This window comes from Mirounga angustirostris, unplaced genomic scaffold (genome assembly GCF_029215605.1).
Source record: "Mirounga angustirostris isolate CCGP_5_RB_7025 unplaced genomic scaffold, mMirAng1.0.hap1 SCAF_4, whole genome shotgun sequence".
NCBI classification, from domain to species: Eukaryota; Metazoa; Chordata; class Mammalia; order Carnivora; family Phocidae; genus Mirounga; species Mirounga angustirostris.
In genome coordinates, this window is record NW_026991712.1 from 72,335,338 (window position 1) to 72,353,400 (window position 18,063).

At 42.5% G+C, this 18,063-nt stretch overlaps 1 protein-coding gene across 9 annotated transcripts in view; it reads right to left on the reverse strand.

The window, feature by feature from the left end:
- FAM110B (family with sequence similarity 110 member B) overlaps positions 1–18,063 on the reverse strand; it is a 147,969-nt gene that overhangs the window by 58,432 nt on the left and 71,474 nt on the right. For 6 of the 9 annotated variants that reach the window (XR_010410701.1, XR_010410700.1, XM_054512612.1 and 3 more), the window contains one exon: positions 3,410–3,498. The gene's annotated coding sequence lies outside the window, so the exon portion shown is untranslated. Of the gene's footprint in view, positions 1–1,821; positions 3,091–3,409; positions 3,499–7,647; positions 7,779–8,507; positions 8,699–18,063 lie in introns of those variants that run through there. The other 3 variants (XM_054512611.1, XM_045896523.2, XM_064588303.1) reach the window with 3 other exon arrangements.

Sequence of the window (18,063 nt, forward strand, 5' to 3'; positions counted from 1 at the left end):
CGAGGAGCCACACCTGACCCTACCCATGGAACCTGAGCTCTGAGTCATTTGCTTGGCGAAGAGCTGATCTGGGAAAAGGCAAAAGTCAGAGATGCTGGCGTGAAAGGTAGATGAGTCATAGACAAGGAACAAATCTTTCGTTATGGAGGACCAGCTTTAGGAAACGCAGAAATGGAAAAAAAAAGCTGTTTGGGGAAAACTAGCTCGTATTTTTGGTCAGGACCATTTAACTCACAAAAAAAGGCGCGCAAAGGTTGTTTCTGATCCCAGCAATTTCTTAAGTACCTAGCGCTTGCACTACAAAAGAATAAAAAAATCTGTCCCAGAGAAGTTTTGAAAAAGGAAACTTTCCAGGAGAAACTGACTTTATCAGTGACTTAAGTTTGACTCAGATAACAAGAAGCCAGAAACAAAGCGAACACTGTAACTTAGTCCCTGAAATTGCAATCACATGGATAATACATAGAAATCAGTGTTTATGTATTCCTTTAAAAATGACTCACATATACAGCATACAGGAGGTTTCATAGTCTAGGTTGAAAAAAACGCAAAAGTTTAACCAAAAGAACATTACAAGGTCATCTTATGCCTTTCTTTTCTTTTTTGATTTCCTTAAACAAGGAACCATGTTTTATTATTATTTTTTTTTACTTTAAAGATTTTATTCATTTATTTGACAGAGAGAGACACAGCGAGAGAGGGAACATAAGCAGGGGGAGTGGGAGAGGGAGAAGCGATGCGGGGCTTGATCCCAGGACCCTGGATCATGACCTGAGCCGAAGGCAGACGCTTAACGACTGAGCCACCCAGGCGCCCCACGAGGAACCATGTTTTAAAAAGACACACCTTGTACTCTAAAAACAAAGTAATCTTAAATGCACGTATTGAGAAGCAGTGAAAAACATTAATGACAAGACTAGTACATAAGCCTTCGTAAGGCTACTTATCTGTAATGTAAGAGCTCAGAAAAGAACAAAGCTTTAATGAACTTTTAAATGCAAAAATTGCCAAAACATTTGGATAAGAAGACAAAAATGATGCTTTTCCCAGCGATCTTTTTAATTAAATGCTTCCATCTTATTTACGGGAAAACGGATATAAAAACAACTGAAAACAACTTGCACCCAAGGACCTGAGTTTATTTGAGAATGAGAATTAGTGTCCAAGAATTAGTGTCTCCAACCTAGGTGACGTTTGCACTACTGAGTCACGTGGTTGAATCCTTTCTAATCTCCCCAGTGCAGGACCTGGCTACGTAAGAATATTGACAAATACTGACAAACTCAAGACGGTTATGCCTGTGGAGGTAACTGACTGTTTTCTCCAGAATTCGTCTGGGAGGGGAAGAAGAAGGGTCCTCCACCTCTGCATGCCTACACCGTACCAGGCACTTCTACAGCTCTGTCCCTAGCCTTCCGCAAATCTCTACTAGTTTGCTGGTATTCTTAGTTGGTATGTGGGAAACTGAGGCTCAGAGAAGTAAAGTCCATTCGCAGGTTGGTAAACAGTGGAGCTGAGGTTGCACTCATGTCTACCCAACCCCTGTTCTTTCCTGGCCACCGGGGTTGCAAATTCACCTGCCATCAGGAGCCAGCCCAGTGAACATCGGTGAGCATGACCATCACACGGCTGTGGTGGGAGAGCAGGGGTGCTGGGAATCATAAGAGGAACCAACAGGCCCATTTGCTGGGGACTTCTCTTGCTTTTAGCACATGTTCCAGCAAACTCCTCACTTGTGGGCAAACAGGGATGGGTGGGCTCCTAGAATGAGGCAGAGTGGAGAACACAGGCCCTGCTGGAGGCATTCCCCATTAAACCCACCTGTGCTCAGGTGCAGCTCTGCAATCTCAGACCTGGGGATGGCAGATGGGGTGTTCCCTCCAGCCAACAGGAGCCCAGGGCTTTCATTTCAGAACTTCTGAAATCTGAGATCAGAAGATAAGGTCCTATGGTGATGAGTGATGGATTTCAGAGTATATCACTAAGGGGAATTGTTGGCTTTTTCTGTAATGCCTCTCTTTCCATGGATTGCAGAATTCTACCTGGCCTAGGCTGGTCCTTACCTGTCAGCCTAAACTGGATTCTGAGGTTCCTGGAGAGTGGTAACATCTACCCAACAAGGTCATGCATGATGCAATAATAACAAACCATACAATGCATTAGATACTCTATAGGCAATGGCCCATTACATATGGATGCCGGAAAGGAGGCTCGAGGAAGGTTATTAATCAAATCAAAGCATGTAGTCACTCAGGAATATGGCACTGAGGTTAAGACTGTGTTCTTAGGAAGGTTGCTCTTTACCACTCCATAAGTCACTGCAGACAGACCTGAGTCAACTGGAGAGCTCTCTCCAACTTCCTAAACATTCCTAATGTCCTCATTTGGTGATACTGAACTTTCAACCGCTCTGGAAAAGGGAGGAACCACTGGACCTTGACGACTGTTCATCCACTTCCTTGGCTTTTTCATGGGAAGATGGGGGTCTGGTTCTAGGATGTCTCTGGGCTCTCCATCAGCTCTGGAGACCAGGAAGGAATCCTGGGGTGTTATGGACGTGGGGCAAAGTACCCAGCAGTACCTTCCACGGAGCACACACATTCCCGAGGCTGCTTGGCTGTCTGCCAACACCTGTCCCCTTCTCTCAGTCTGTCCCTTGGCTGGCATTTATGTTCTGCCCTCTTGACATGGCATCCTTTGGGAGGCCATCCTGCAAAACTCTCTCTCCCCAAAATTCCCAGGGCGCTCATTGCTTGCCCTATACCATTTGGCCTGTCAGAAAACACCATTTCATTCCCCAACCAGACCGTACTTCTCATTAAAGTGCAAAGATGTTCACTTTTTTTTTTTTTTAAAGATTTTATTTATTTATTTGACAGAGAGAGAGATAGCAAGAGTAGCAACACAAGCAGGGGGAGTGGGAGAGCGAGAAGCAGGCTTCCTGCCGAGCAGAGACCCGATGTGGGACTCAATCCCAGGACTCCAGGACCATGACCTGAGCCGAAGGCAGACGCTTAACGACTGAGCCACCCAGGCGCCCCAGATGTTCACTTTTTAATATTGTCTTCAAATCCATGTACTTCCAAATACCTGATTAATGATTATTGGTAAATATAACATGGCCTTTGAAAAAACTACTAAGCAAATATGTAGAAGACATATCACGGAAACCGTCGCAAAAGCAAAAGTAAATCATGGTGATGGTTATTTCAGTCCTGGCAGAGACTTCGAAGACAGGGACTCTTTTTTTTCCTTTTTCCTTTTTTTTTTTTTTTTTTTTTGCCAGATAGCAAAATATCTGAAACCTCAGCCTCTCAACCTCTTTGTCTTAATGTAATAATGGCCCAGGTTTTCAGAGAGAATCAATACCTTCTGCTCAGAATGGGTGAAAATAAAACAACGTACTTACTTGGAAGAGGAAGGAGTATTTTATGGATGTGAGGCAGGTGTCACAGGGAGTCCGTTCTATCTTCAGTCACTCTCTGCAGCACGTAATATCTGAAAATACAAAAAAAAGTGGCTATTGCTTTTTTACTTGACAAAAAGAGGCAGGCTGCTAAATACACATAGCAATAGGAAATAAGAATTCTTTTAAAAACTGGTGAATAAATTAAAAAACAGATAAACACGTAAGTACACCAAAATGTGCTGGTTCTTACATGTTTCATTTAGAAGCTAAGGGTTTTGCTCACTTCAACTATTTTTTTTAAGAAGACATTTGACCAGAAACAGCAATTATAGAGAAGGATATAAACATCAGGTTGTGAGAAGTCACATAAATAACGGCTTACAGGACATCATCTCATTTCCAGAACGGCTGCTCTGTGTATCCCAAGTCCAAGTCTACCCAAGGTGTGATAGGGTGTTAGCTTTTCAAAGGGCCCCGGGGCCCATATGGTGCACAATCCCCATCGCAGAACTGGAAACAGGCCCACTCAGGTAAGGCCCTTGGCACAGACCAGTCAGCTGGCTAGGGCAGACTCCTGATAGCCATAGGAGCGGCCTTCCCCTGCACTGTCACACTCCCATGCCAGTAGTAATTCATTCATTCATTCATTCATTCATTCATTCATTCATCCATTCATTCCCAAGTACTGACAGGAGCACTTTCTATGGACCAAGTTCTTTTCTAGGCTCTGGGGGTTAAGAAAAAAATCTCTGGCCTCAGAGTTTATGTTCTAGAGAGGGGAGACTAAATACAATGAGTGCTATCTCAGAATGGTCTTGCCACAATGGCGGCTGGAGACCTCTGAAGGCGGTGAGGGACCAAGCCATGGGTCAATTGGGGGAAACACACTGCAGGCCGAGGGGGCAGGGAGGACGGTGAGGCACAAAGAGCACCGGAGACTGGCAGGACGGGAGCAGGGGACACCTGGGGACACGGGAGTAGTGGCTAAGTCTGAGGCACTGGATGAACCGACCAATGGAGAGCACATGACAGGGAAGCTGATGAAGCACAGAACTTTGGAGAATGTCTACTTAAAAGGAGGGCAGGAAAGAAGGAGATTGGGGAGAAACATTTCGAGGCAGGAGAAAAACCGAAGGGAGTGGTCTCCCAGAGGCCAGCAGGTCAGTGAGCTGCTAGCTTGGGCCGTGGGCTCTGAAGGAGAATACCTCCAACACAGTGAGAAGGGGTGGTTGCTGCTATATGGCCGGTTGTGAAAAAGGGGGTATGGAAACCTGACTAGGGCAAAACGCTGCAGGATTCGGAGGGTTCTCTGATGGCGGGCTCCGAATATTGGAAATGCAGTATCTGTTTTCACGCAGACGTTTCACTGGTGGCAAGACTAATGCAAACACATGATCCTTAAGGTGGACTTTCACACCAAATTTAGGAAGATTTAAAATATGTCTAAATTCAATTAAATGTATAAGGAAAGCAGAGGCCTTAATCATAGTAGGGTTCAATGCCAGTGTTATTATCCAAGCCCCAATTTTACAAGCGTGTCTTTAAGAAGCATGTACAAAATAGATGATTTAAATAAAAGCATCAACAGGCATCCAATGGCAAATCATCACTGCTGGCAAGGCCAACAGGTCCAAAAATAATCACTAAATGACTGAGGAGTCCAACAGTAAGGAAAGTATTTGGTGATTCCTTTAAGATGAACTTTGAAACTATTGGATACGTTTAAATTACTGGAGACATTAAAAAATCTTTTTTAAATCCCATGCTATGTAAACCTATTAAAACAAAAATACTTCCATGCAACAGTCTGCTGTGTGTTCTGAAAAGGTTCAGCAGGAAGAAAAAAAAATGATAGTTTATATTTATGACATTTATGATAGATAACAAATAAGACCACATAGTGGAACTGAAAGTCAACATGAGATATGGAACAGATCTGCGGCCCACACAACCCCTACTAGACATTAGCAGTAGTGGATACGGTGTAAGTTGAATGGCAATTAGAGAGTTCTGGATTGGGGACCTGATGCTACTATCTCTCTTCTGAAGGCTTCCCTCCCCACCCTTTCTGAAGAACTGGTCGCCCCTCCTTGGTATCGCCAAATTAAATGCCTCTGTTCTCTCTGTACCCCGTATTGTTATGCTTTATTATTCATTTCACTCTCTCTCTTCTTCCATAGGGCCACTTCTTACAGAGAGGGCTATGCATCTATCTTTCTCTCACGCATGCTTAGCACAGACCCTAGCACATGGTAGGTGCACAAAACTACAGAATAAAATAATGAGAGAGGAAAAAAAAGAAACACACTTAAATGAGAGGCCCCATGTCTCTTCAAATAGTTTTCCAACCCAGGCAAATTTTGGAGGGTCAATTCTGAGATGGTAATCAATTGCTAATGACATACGTCCCTCAGTTCTCTTGGTATCACGGATGTCCGAGTATCCAGCCAGAAAGCCACCCATAGGTATTATACTGCAACCCTTACATCCAAGAGCATGCAGTGCACATCGCTCCTTCCTTTCTACAATTCTTTTCAGGCTGTGTTCAGCCCAGCTGCTTTGTGGCACATCATACTCTACACGGAATGACTTTGTTTTTAAACTGATTACCATTTTTCCTGCTGTGATTACGAGCCCCTGGGAGAAAAAGTTAGAAAGTACCACTTCGTGTTTTAATTTAAAAAATTATATATTCTAGTTCATGCTAATGGACTTATATTTGATTGACCAGGAATGTCATTCTCTCATCAGGAAAGAGCCACAGAATTACAAGGAGGGGAGAGAACAAAATTTTCAAGTGTCTAAGAAATTCACTTTTACAGTTTTATCTCAGAAATACATAAAGACTAAAAAAAAATAAAAAAATAAAAAAAAAAGAAATAAAGACTGCCCTGAATGTAGTTAAAAAAAAAAGGAGCTGTGATTCATCTGAGGATAAAAGTACAGATTCTGTTACTTTGCAGAAAGATAAATAACATTTTATTTAGTGCCATCTGAAAAATGCCCTTTTAGTATATGTTAAGAGGCCCTTTGGGATATCCTAGTACATTACACAATATCCACGCACATTTATATTTACATCACATTTTTAAGGAGTTCCTTCTAGACACACAAAGTCTTTCAAGATCCAGCCCACAAGAGTCAGCGTCACTTAGAACTATTTCCCATAGCTTCCTATTTCCCACAGCCTAATGGAGCTGTGTTCACAAAAGGAGGTTTCCAATGTTGCGGAGGAGGACAGCAATCATTTACTCTTAAGGCAGCCCACTTCTTGGAAATTCTGTAAGACCAAGGCCGTTTAGGAAGCATTTCAGGAGATGAAGAGGAGGAGAGGGAGAGACAGTCATGGAAATGCACCCGTTTATTCTTCCCCAACCGAGTGTCTGAGCCTGGCTGTTGGGTGCTGCTCTTTTGCACGCCTGCGGCAGGGAAGCATGTCAGGGGAAGAACGGAGGTCTGGAAGGGAAGCGTGGGGTTGGGGTGTGTGACGGGGAGCAAGAGCACTGTGGCAGACTGTGCCCTCTGCCACTGCAATGCAACCTTCTCCAGTCTGCACCAGGCGTGCCTGGTGTCAGCGGAGTCCACGCGGGAAGCAGGTGCTCTCAGGAGAGTGACCCTTCTCACATCCAACCCACCACACGTGGTGTCCTAACTCGCAGCCTGCCTATCGTCCTAGAGACCCTGCTTTACACTGAGCGCCTAGCAAACTTTGTCAGTTCAGATGATGCTCCCTTACAATAAAGGACCACCTCTCACAATACTCTTTAGTTTTTCTTAACACTGTTAGCTGAGAGAAAGAGGACATTAGATGATGTATTACACCTCGGGATAGATGAGGGAGGGGAACGCGGAGTGGGGCGGGGGGAGAAGCCCAGTTAAGTATGCTGAAGTTTTCCTTTGCCCAGGAATATACGGAACCCCTTCAACCAGATGAGCGCTTTAAATCAAAGCAGCTATTTTAACAAAATAGGTAAATGGCAATGTGTGGCTTTTCAGGAGCAGGGAAATAGTTCCTGACAGCCTTCAGCTATCAGCAGGGCTCTCCTCTGATAGCAGAGACGCATGGTGGCAGCCAGCCAGCCCTGTGACTGGTGAGTCAGTACACAAGTTTCTGTGGTCTCCCAGTCAGATACAGTAAGGACATCAATTTTTAAGTGTGAGGACTAAATGATAACAAGAGGGTTCTCCTGGTGTAAAACCACCCTATGGCGAAGGTACCCTGAGAAACAAAAACTCACATTGCGTTTGTTTGGGTGTCTTTCAGCTCAGCCGTGGCCATGTAGATATTTCTCCTCCAGAATAGACCATCTTTATTATAGAATTTAAGATCATTTATGGTCTGATTTGGAAAACAATCCAGGCAATCTGTTAACAGGAATTTTTAAATGCTGTCAAACCTTAGGTAAAGTGGTAAGAACCCCACCTTTCTGCGATTTCATTTCAACTCTGAAAGCAACGTCCCTGTTAAACAAAGCCCCGAGTGAAAAATCTCCCTTTGGCACGGCTGACTACACACCTATGTATATTTTTGGCAAAATAGGATATGCTAATATTCTCCATATTAAAAAAGCTTAATGAAAAACTACAAGCGGTGAAACAAAGAAAACCACCCAAAATGAAGGCTGCACACATCTTTGAAGAAACAATAGCACATTACTTCTGCTAAGATCCTGCGTCGACGCCAGGAGAATCGCTGCCCCGTCCTCATTAAAGTGTGTCTCACTGAACTCTCCTTGATTGCTCATTATTCAGGAGAGTACGGACTCAATACAAACAAAGTCAACCGGCTACTGAAACGCGCCTCCAAAGACACCTAAATGGATGCAACATCAGACTTTCCCAAACAGAAGAGCACCAATAAGCATCATTCCCCACTACATACACTCTTGAATCCAGGTCAAAACAATATTCCTTCATGAACAGGATAGCTGTTTACCAGCCGAGCCTTCTCCAGGAGAACATAATCATAGTCTGGGAACGCTGGAGTATGCATGATATTAACAAAAGCAAGATCAAATTAAACAGATGACAAGAGGAACACGCTTCATTTCATGCATGGCCCTGTTTTTCTTGCGAGAGAAAGCCTCAAAGTAATTACCGTGAACTGAAACTTCTTCACTGATCCCCGGCAGCCGGCAGCCGGTGGCTCTGATACAGGACAACAAAGACAGACACCTTCTCCCCGGTGCCCTCCTCCTTCTTTACCGTTACCAGCTGAGCACCTCCACCGTTGCGAGAACACAGAAGAGTATCTCTGTATCTATGTGTCCAATGCAGCATAAAGAGTACTGTGGAAACCTATCAAACTGGCGAGCAGCGATGTTAGCAACCAATGAGGAGAGGCTCATGCAGAATCCAGCACATGCTCTCTGAGGCGCAGGCCGTCACCAGCGCTTAGCAGGCTGCTAATCTAATTATAGCTAGTTTGCTAGCTCAGAGCTCTTGGAGCAAAGCACATGAGCAAATTAAATTTTCATAAATTAAACCCCAAAGACAAAATCATCTTGATTTCCTGTCATTTTGAAGATTAATGCATCACCTTATAAACTATAAGTGATTTTTAAAAGTGCATTCTTGTTTTTTTCTCCAATGCAGAGAAACAAAGAGTGGTTAGATCAATGTACTGTACTACCAGCTTACTTAAACTTAACAGATTCCGGCACTGAGATTTATTATTTATAAATACATTTATTATAAATAATAAATTACTATAAAATCTACACAAGCAAGATATTAAAATCTGAGTGCTATAAAATCCAAGCCTCACTTTATTTACCCTGGTTAGCCATTTGCCACTCATCTGTCCTAAAGTGCTAATTAATCTCTCAATATAGTTGCAAATACCATGCACATTTCCATCCATAGTGGAAAAGGGCTAATCAAGGTGTCAAAAGTCATAATCTTGACTACAGTGATGAATGATAATTCAGAGCTACAAGAGGTGGGAGAGGGATATCAGAAGTTATTATAAAAGCAAAAATTAAATAAATATGCCCACCTCAGAATTTAGTGGTAAAATTAGTTCTAGAAGCCCAAATCCTGTGAGAGGTGGTCTGATGCAGAGGTACAAGACATGGACTGAACCATCAGTCTGGCTGGGTTTAAGTTCTGGATCAGCTATTTCCTACCTTTGTGACTGGGCAAGTGACTGGATTTCTCTGTGTCCCCGAGGCAATAATGGGAGACACCTTGCAGGACTACTGTCAATGAGCTATTAGCACCTAGCACGGGGCCGGGCACACAGTGAGTTCTAATCAAGCTATTATTAATAGCAGCAAGCTTTTTGCTACATCATATTGTCTACCTTCTTTTCCAGCATCACACTACTCTAAAAAAAAGTATCTAAACACTTCTCCACTGTAGAGTTTTGTGGGAAACACCATTTAGAATTAACAATGACAAGCTAATGGCAGACTCAATTCATCACAGAGAATCATTATTGGTGTTCACTCTAGTAACAAAAATTATTACACCTCCTTTTTGCCTAAGTAATTGCTACAATTTCACTTAACTCTACACGAACCAATCTTAAAGGGTATTTTCAGGAAATTATGGGCATATAATTGTATTTCGTTAATGATTTGCAATATAGCTTAGATGATAAGCATTTTAAAAGTGTTTTCTATGGGATATAAATTGGGGACAGTTGATAATGAGAAGTTTGATTCAATTTAAAATGACACATTTATGTGAGAAGGGGAGAGGAGAGAAGGCAGCTAGTCAAATGTAACTTTTTGTCCCTGCAGCCTATTTATGTATTTGTTCTCCCTTCAAGTCGTTTCTTTCTTCCCAGTATGTTTTACAAAATTAACAATCCCGGGGTGACATTAATCAAATCTGTTCACATGTTTAACTTTCCTTCAGTAATTCCCAGAAATCGGTATTTTTTACCAAGTTCTAATCCAATGATACTATGCAAACTTCTCATTTCTGTAGTTTTGTTTTGCTCTGATTTTCCTTTGAAAACCTTTATAGAAGGCTGACATTCTCAAAAGGCATTATGATTTGCTTTAAGGAACCAAATATCCCCAGGGATTAATCAGTAGCCATGGAAAAGGAATCCTGTCTACGGATCATTTTTCATCCTCGTCTTTGTGTCCCACACCTGTTTGGGAAGTGAGCTAGTGAAAGGGACGGCATGGCCCATAAACTTCAAGGGAGAGCACAGCAACTCATGGTCCATAAACTCAAGAGTGAACACGTGTGGGGAAATGTATACAGAGACACAAACTCTGGGAAAATATGATGGAGACGAGTCTGCTAAAGAAAACGATTGCTCGGTGCACTACCTGGAAGCGTCGACCATCGAATTATCAAAGTGCAATCAGTATCATCAGGAGCTAAAACTCCAAGAGGAATTGGCTTCAGTGATTTGGCCTAAGGCACAGCTCCCCAGAGGCTGCCAGGATACAGACTAGTAACACTTCGAGGCGTTTATCTAGGAAACATCGAACAGCTCTGCCTTCCCCTTTATTTAACAGACTGCTAGCTCAAAAAAGGCACTTTAAAAAGCTGTTTGATTAATTTCTCTCATGCCTGTTTTGTATAAGCTTTAAACAGACCCCTTCTAAGAGACGGAAGCGACTGTCCTTTCTTTGGTCTTATCTTTCAACGTGTTTGGAACCAATATTTGTTTGAAACTGAGTAACAGTTAATTGGTAATCTTTCTGACTGCCACTCTGCTAGGTGAGCCTATGTATTTTTTTGACCTCAGGAATAAGCAGTTCTGTCTTTGAACTTTTGTCAACTCATCCCTGATTCTGAAAAATCATTCATTCCCTCAGTGAACAGTTTCTGGCACCTACTATGTGCAAGGACATTGCTGGACATTGAGAGCCAGAGTGTTCTGGTTCCTAATGGAGCTTCCAACCTAATGAGGGAGATAAACATTAAGTGACTCATTAACAAATGAGTAATCACGATGCGGCAAACTGCTGTGAAGTGGGGATGGACTGACTGGTCTGTGGCTGAAGGTTTCTGGAGGGAGTATGGGTGAGGGCCAAGAGTGTGTGAAGGTCCTGCAGAGGCTGGTGGGGCCCGAGGACAAAGGAAGGACAAGGAGACACAGCTGCAAACAGCATGCACCAAAGGAGGAAGAGAGTTTGGTTCAAACCCTCTGAAACTCTGACTGCCGATTCCTTTTCAGTTCTTTCTAGAGTAATAGGCTTCCATTATCTTCCAAGTCAAAAACCTTCACTTACCCTTCCTTGTACAAAGAACAAAAACATGTACATCTCATATTTGCTACACTGGGCGAGGAAGATCAGTCACTCACCACACACACCGTTTACCTCCCTGAATGGATTTCTTCAAGTTCTGTTCTGATTCTCTAACCTTGGAGAACGAGGAGAGGAAAGCCTATGTGTCAAGAATTTCCATGTGGAGGGGCACCTGGGTGGCTCAGTCGGTTAAGTTAAGCCTCTGCCTTCGGCCCAGGTCATAATCCCAGGGTCCTGGGATCGAGTCCCACATCGAGCTCCCTGCTCAGTGGGGAGCCTGCTTCTCCCTCTCCCTCTGCCCCTCACCTCGCTTGTGCTCTCTCTCTCAAATAAATAAAATCTTAAAAAAAAAAAAAGGAATTTTCATGTAGAGCTTTGTTAAAGTTTTCTTTTCTTGGAACAGAAAACAGGGTTCATTTACTAAAAATGATGCTGTTTAAGTCTATGGCTCTTAGATAACTTTAGACTGATCATAAGTATCTCAGTTTCAGTTGTTGGTCAAACTCCAACTTGCTCAAAGGGATCCCGGAGGGCTGTTTCTGCTCCAAGGAACAGGATCTGTGCATGGGGAGGGCTGCTCAAAAGCTGGACCTCCATGGCCGACGATTCTCCCACTTGGCTGACGGGGAGCCCCAGCCCAGCTCTACTCCCCCAGTTCTGCCAGTGGAGGGAGCAAGGACCAGCAGTCAAGCCACGGTCCAGGACGTCCCATGGATTCCAACCCATGTAGAGTATGGGTTACCAAGTGTCAGAACAGCCAACCTGGGATGGTGTGGCCCTGACCAGTAGCATTTCCATCGTGGGATGTCAAGCCACCAACCAACATGAAATCACTGGGCAGAGATGCTAACAATCAGCTCCCGCCAGACCATGTGAGGGGCTTTAGCATACCACTTACTTCCAACTTCAAGGAAAAGAAAAGCATGCCCAGGCTGTGAAAGTCTCCTCTGGCTGCAAGGGATAGGACAACTGGTGGAAAAGCGTATGAGTAGTTAGGAAGTATAGCGCTCCTTCCTTCTCTGTTCATAACACCCAACACTGACTGTTCATTCATTCGTTTTCTCTCCCCCCCTTCCTTCCTCTTCCTTTTCCTTTTCCCCTTCCTTCCTTCCATACTTCCATCCTTCCTTCTTTCCTTCCTAGAATGCAGCATACAAGGTGCTCGATGCAGGTGTAACATGGGCAGGCTGAGAAAGATGGAATGGGGCTGCTGGAAATTACCCCATCTGCTCCAAAGGCCACATGCAGCCCCCAGGCCCCTCTTCATTCAGATGCTTCGCATGCTGCCCTGTTTACCATGAAGCGACCCCACTGCGTCAATAGGGCCTCGGAGGTTCCTTTGTACATCAGCGCAGGCCACCATTGTGGGAGTCCGTTCTCAGGGCTACCTGGGAAGCCACGCACGGAGAAAGATGATTGCGTGTGGATGATCATCTTGCCAGGCCTCATAAGCAGACCACGCGAGGCTTCTCGGTGGACCTCCGTTTACAATCCAATTGCGCATCTTGTAGCATCTTCTCAAAGCCTTGCCTAGGCCATCATCGTTTTCTTTTTTTCTTCTAATGATTCATATTTTATAGTATTGGTGAAGAGAGACAGAAGGGTAGGAAACAATGAGACAGCTAAGGAGTTACGAATTTGAGGGGCGGCTAGCTCAGGGGAGACTGTCATGGAGGCTTGCTCTGAATGGCCAGCAGTTGTGAGCATGGTAAGGCATGTCTGACACCCTCACACACACGGTGTCCATCTGTAAACTGAAGATCCAGCGCAGCCCAGACAACCTCATGGAGGGACTTCGCAGGCCCCTGAAGCGCATGTTTGGACAGTACAAGTCAATGGTACTTGACCACAGTTCTTGGACAGATCATTTCCCAGGGGCCCTCTCCCCCACTTTTCCTTGGGCCACGTTCCTGCTATACCCCCCTATATAACCCTATGAGACCCTACATGCTCTCAGCCTCTCTTAGAGTTTGCCACCCCGGCCCACCCAATGGACCACTGAGGTTAGGACTCTGGACTTTGAAATGGCTTAATCATAGGTCAATATTGCACTGGGATTAGCCCCGTCAGGCCTTAACCAGGAATGTAACTGGCCTCTTAGGCCTAGAGGTGAGAAGTCACTCGGTGGAAGAAGAGAACAAAGAATTTCTTAGGTATGGGACTAACCATCAAAAAAGTTGATACAGAGAAAATTTTCATCTGCTATGTCCCATACCCTCTGTATCCTTCTCCAACATTTAGCACCCTGACCCCAGGGTGCAAAAGTACCAAGTGCCTACAACCTTAGCAGACCTATGCCCAGCCCCCACACCTCCCCAAGTCCTAACACTAACGAGACAGTCCCTTGCCCTCCTACAGGAAAACAGAAAACTGGACTCCAACCCCTACTTATGCTAATTTTGCAGAAGTACACCAGACTCCTGCCCTGGAGGTGAGCTCTCGAACCTGTTGGAAGAATGGTAACCTCAACGTTCAGCATAATATGGCTCGAATTAAAATCCACAGAGGTGCTTCTGTGCAAGTCGACAGGGTTAAGAAGAGACCTGGGATATGGTCGTGCAAAAGGGACTCCCCCCCCCCAAACTGAGAAACTAAAGTTTTGAAATTTTGATGCAAAAAGCACACTTACATGCCTAATGAACATCAGATTAAGAAAATTCTTCATTAAGATGGTTTTATTTTGCATCTTAGGGTCCTAACTCACAAACACAATATTCTTAAGAAAGCATCTCTTTGATTCACCTGTTTTCTAGAGCAGCCCAGTTTTACCCAAATGATTGTTTCCTATTTATAAAGTCAAATAGTCAATGACAGGGAATTTTAAAAGTCTCTCATTGCACACAACTTCAAACATTGCATAATAAAAGAACTTGGATATTCTTCAGAAATCAAACCTACCTTTCCTTCATTTATATTTACATACATCTACAAGTCAAACATGGGTTTATTCAGCCGATGAGGTAGAATGCACAAGGACATTTCATACATGGCTAAGGACATGTTAGTATCAGAACCCATATGTTCAAATGGCACTGGGCAGCAGAGAGCGTGGAATGAATGGGCATTCTGGCAATTAAAAATTAACATCACTAAGAAACTTCCTTTAACAACAACAAAACCATTGTGTGTATTAAGACATCAGTGGTTTATACCTTAACCAATAAGATTAATCCTTGGCATTCTGACTGGCAGCTTTTAAGAAATGGAAGTTTAGGGGCACCTGGGTGGCTCAGTCGTTAAGCGTCTGCCTTCGGCTCAGGTCATGATCCCAGGGTCCAGGGATCGAGCCCCGCATCGGGCTCCCTACTCCGCGGGAAGCCTGCTTCTCCCTCTCCCACTCCCCCTGCTTGTGTTCCCTCTCTCGCTGTGTCTCTCTCTTCAAATAAATAAATAAAATCTTTAAAAAAAAAAAAAAAAAAAGAAATGGAAGTTTAAGACAGAAGAGAGGGTTATTTGAGAATCTAAAATACTATGGTGACATTGCTTCATTAGTTCCAGAAATATATATTGAGCCCCTATTATGTGATCATGGAGAATATAGCCTCTCCCTTGGGAGAATTTACAGGTGAGGCAGACAGTAAGCTCCTGGGAGTTTTGCTCCCTGGAGGGGGTTACAGAATTCAGAAAGGGGAGCCCCAAACTAGGACTTGCTCAGGGACTCCAGACTCAATCTACTCCTATTTTGCTCTGTTTCTCACTAAAACCCACGTTTGTTCTTATACTCAAAATATTAGTCACCCCGTGGGTGTAATAATCTTATATATGCCATATGTTATATATATAATGATAAATTATACAAATGTAGCACATATAACATAAATGTAATATATATAATCTTATATAAAATAATATAATAAGCTATGAATTAGCTTGCATTAATAGTCCTGAGCTTATTCCCTTCTTTCTGTTCTCAAATCATACCATGTTTTATGGATATTGATAGGCATCTTCTAGGATGTGAAAGTGTTTACCTTATCAATAATCTCTGTTCTACCAAAAGGGCTCAGAATTGGACTTTTTTCCTACTGGCCATGGATAATTCCTATAAACCTTTAAATTACAATAAATGGACTAACATCCTAAATTGTAGCTTTGTCTCCTAAAGTGGAATGCCTAAACATTTCAGATTTCAGTTAAATGACATTTCCTATAATTATAAATAGTTCTGTATAGCATCAGCACCAGTGCTTGAGTGTATCTCTACAATTATTGTCCAAAATCAAGGCATATCATCTTGCATGAGTAATGCATGCTGCTATTTTAAGCAAAAGCTTCATGGAAGAACTTCAACTATGCGTGGTATGAATGCTCATAATTATGTTTTAACATTACTAACTTTGAACGATTACTTTCATCCAAACAAATATGTAACTACAAAACAGAATTTGTTATGAAATTCATCTAAGGTCTTTCTGAAACTTTTCAAGTTAGTAGGAGCCAAAGGATAGGTGTCTTCAAAGGGGTCATATCAAAACTTTGGAAGTTATATCCTCCTCTCTTTGGAAGAAATTATGTTGCTAGAACAACATCATCCCATTATATTTTATCCCAATCTAGCTACTTTCCAGCTGGCAACCTTGGGTAAATTATTTACTTCTTCATGCTTGAATTTTCTCATCTATAACATGAGGATGATGATATTATGTGGGTTAAATGAGTTAACACATACAGAAAGCATGTAGAGAGTATCTAGCATTTTGTAAACATTATCTAAACTTCCTCACACTTCGCTGATTGCAAAATTAAACATCCAGGCCAAATTATATTAATGGTATTTGAAAAACAGACCCTCTCTTAGAAAAATAAGTATATAATATAAATATATAATTATCATGCCCTGAGCACAACCTAGATGGGAAATGTTATACTGTTAAGAGCTTGTTAATAACATCTAGAAATTCTGAAACTTAAATAAGCATGGATTTTTTTTTCTGGGGCAACATGGGAAAAAACATCTTGAAAATTTTACAAATGTGTATACCTTTACCCATGGCCATTCACTTTGGGAAAATCATTCTAAGGATCATGTGCATAAAATAAATTAGAAATAATTGAGGATATATGCAAAAAATATATAGTCATGGTATTTGTCACATCACTGTATCCCTTATAGAGCAAAAAAGAAAGAAAGGAAATCACATTCAACAACAGCCAACTGGTTACATAACTTATGGTGTATAAATAAAATTAATGGAACATTATAGTTATTAAAAAGTGATATTTTAGAATATTTATTAAATTTATATAAATTTATTAAATGAGAATGTAAGCTAAATATTGAGAGTCATAAATCAACATATATTATGATTCCATTTTGTTAAAATTACCTCTTTGTGTATGTATACATATATGTCTGAATATATACAGAGAAAAAGTCTAGGAGCAAATCCCACAACGTGAATAGTTTTTATCTCTGCATGGTTGACTTGTCTGAATTTTTAAATTTTTCTACTGTGCTATTACTAACATTGAACATAAATTGCTTATTAAAACTTTGTGGGTTTTCCTACTCCAACCCAAAGAAAAGAAAAACCTGTGGATAGCAAGTTTTTAGTGAGTCTAGCCCCTCTAATGTCTCAGGCTTGGAGATTCTTACTGTCCTATGTCTTGGTCAACAGACCTAGCCTACAGCCAGTCTTCATGGTGCAACTTCGCTTTGCTAGCCAGCACGTAAGTAACCAGCTAGTAAGTGGCAGCCTCAGCAAACATGATTTTGATGAGCTAATCATTCCCAGCCATAAGTCAAACCATTAGAGTGGGAATCAAGAGTTCAGCCTGGATTGTCAATTTGCTGATTAGACATTAGGGCCAGCTTCTGCTGGCAAAGTGTAAGTCCTTATTGCTAAGTGCAGCTCAGATACTCCTTGCCTTACTTATTTGGATAATTCTCTCCTTTTATCTAAAAGCATTCTTACACACCTGGAAGACATGGCCAGGTTCAAACATCTGGAAAGAAGCCAGGAAATTTAAGTGATGAAGGAAATGGAAAATAATTTCTTTGGATATAAAGTTAGGAACATTAGCATGCTTCAAGATCGACTATGACCGAGCAGAAGTGCCCTTTCTTCCTTTCTGTTGTAGGCTTGAGTGGCTGGTATCGAGATGGGCAAGTTCATGAAATGCTACTCTGGACACAAAGCAGTCATCATGAAGAACATTGATGATGGCACCTCAGACCATCCCTACAGCCGTGCTCTGGTGCTGGAATCGACCGCTATTCCCGCAAAGTGACAGCTGCCATGGGCAAGAAGAAAATTGCCAAGAGGTCAAAGATCAAGTCTTTTGTGAAAGTTTATAATTACAATCACCTCATGCCCACAAGGTACTCTGTGGATATCCCCTCGGACAAGACTGTTGTCAACAAGGATGTCTTCAGAGACCCTGCTCTTAAACGAAAGGCCCGACGAGAGGCCAAGCTCAAGTTCAAGGAGAGGT